Source organism: Sinohyriopsis cumingii, unplaced genomic scaffold (genome assembly GCF_028554795.1).
Source record: "Sinohyriopsis cumingii isolate HCF-2022 unplaced genomic scaffold, ASM2855479v2 utg005156l, whole genome shotgun sequence".
Classification (NCBI taxonomy): domain Eukaryota; kingdom Metazoa; phylum Mollusca; class Bivalvia; order Unionida; family Unionidae; genus Sinohyriopsis; species Sinohyriopsis cumingii.
Genome location: NW_028316902.1, coordinates 29,758 through 30,000, shown reverse-complemented (window position 1 = coordinate 30,000; position 243 = coordinate 29,758).

Sequence of the window (243 nt, the reverse complement as noted above, 5' to 3'; positions counted from 1 at the left end):
GCGTGAAGGGAGAGACGTCTGGGTGTGAAAAACTGGTGATAACTTGGGACTTTATCGTTCGGAGGTGCCCTTTTATTTTTTCTTCGGTTGGATACTTGCCCACTGTGTAGAGAGCTGGACATAGACATATCGTCCGTCGAAAAGTTGGACTTAGTTTTTTTCACGCAGTGCGTTGGACTTAGTTTTTTGACGGTGGATGTCAGAAACTGGTGGGTGAGAACTGGTGAAAAAGTTGGACTTAGA